The 516-nt window shown below is 47.5% G+C and overlaps 1 long non-coding RNA gene across 1 annotated transcript in view; it reads left to right on the forward strand.

Moving 5' to 3' along the window:
* Positions 1 to 516, forward strand: part of LOC121844764 — a 1,485-nt gene extending 969 nt beyond the window's left edge. Inside the window, exon 2 of the long non-coding RNA XR_006082166.1 lies at positions 1 to 516. This exon is cut by the window's left edge and continues 487 nt beyond it. This is a non-coding gene — a long non-coding RNA (uncharacterized LOC121844764).

Below are 516 nucleotides of genomic sequence, written 5' to 3' on the forward strand. Positions count from 1 at the left end.
AGACATTTCAACGAGAGGGAAAACTGTCGACGAGGTTGCCGTCCCAAATAGCACTACTTTCGAGTGACTCCTTTTTTTTTTTTTCGGGGAGATGCACTCGATGGTCATTTTTCATAGCAATGAATGTATTAGTTGATTAACATGTATGTGTGTAATTGCTGGTGACTATTATGGGATGGGTAGTGGCTTAAACTCAAGGTACGCTGTGCGCTATGACGTTGTCGGGCACCGGGGGGGACTTCCTGTTTAAAGACGACGACAATTAGAATCTTCCAAGATTGAGGCTGGGATTCAATCTGATCGCAGGTTGTGACAAATGTCCCAGCGTTTCGCAGAGATCCCCATTCACAGTAAACGCGGCTCAGTCAGAAATGTCCCAGCGTTTTCGCAGAGATCCCCATTCACAGTAAACGCGGCTCAGTCAGAAATGTCCCAGCGTTTCGCAGAGATCCCCATTCACAGTAAACGCGGCTCAGTCAGAAATGTCCCAGCGTTTCGCAGAGATCCCCATTCACA

This window comes from Oncorhynchus tshawytscha, unplaced genomic scaffold, assembly GCF_018296145.1.
Source record: "Oncorhynchus tshawytscha isolate Ot180627B unplaced genomic scaffold, Otsh_v2.0 Un_contig_4855_pilon_pilon, whole genome shotgun sequence".
Taxonomy (NCBI): domain Eukaryota; kingdom Metazoa; phylum Chordata; class Actinopteri; order Salmoniformes; family Salmonidae; genus Oncorhynchus; species Oncorhynchus tshawytscha.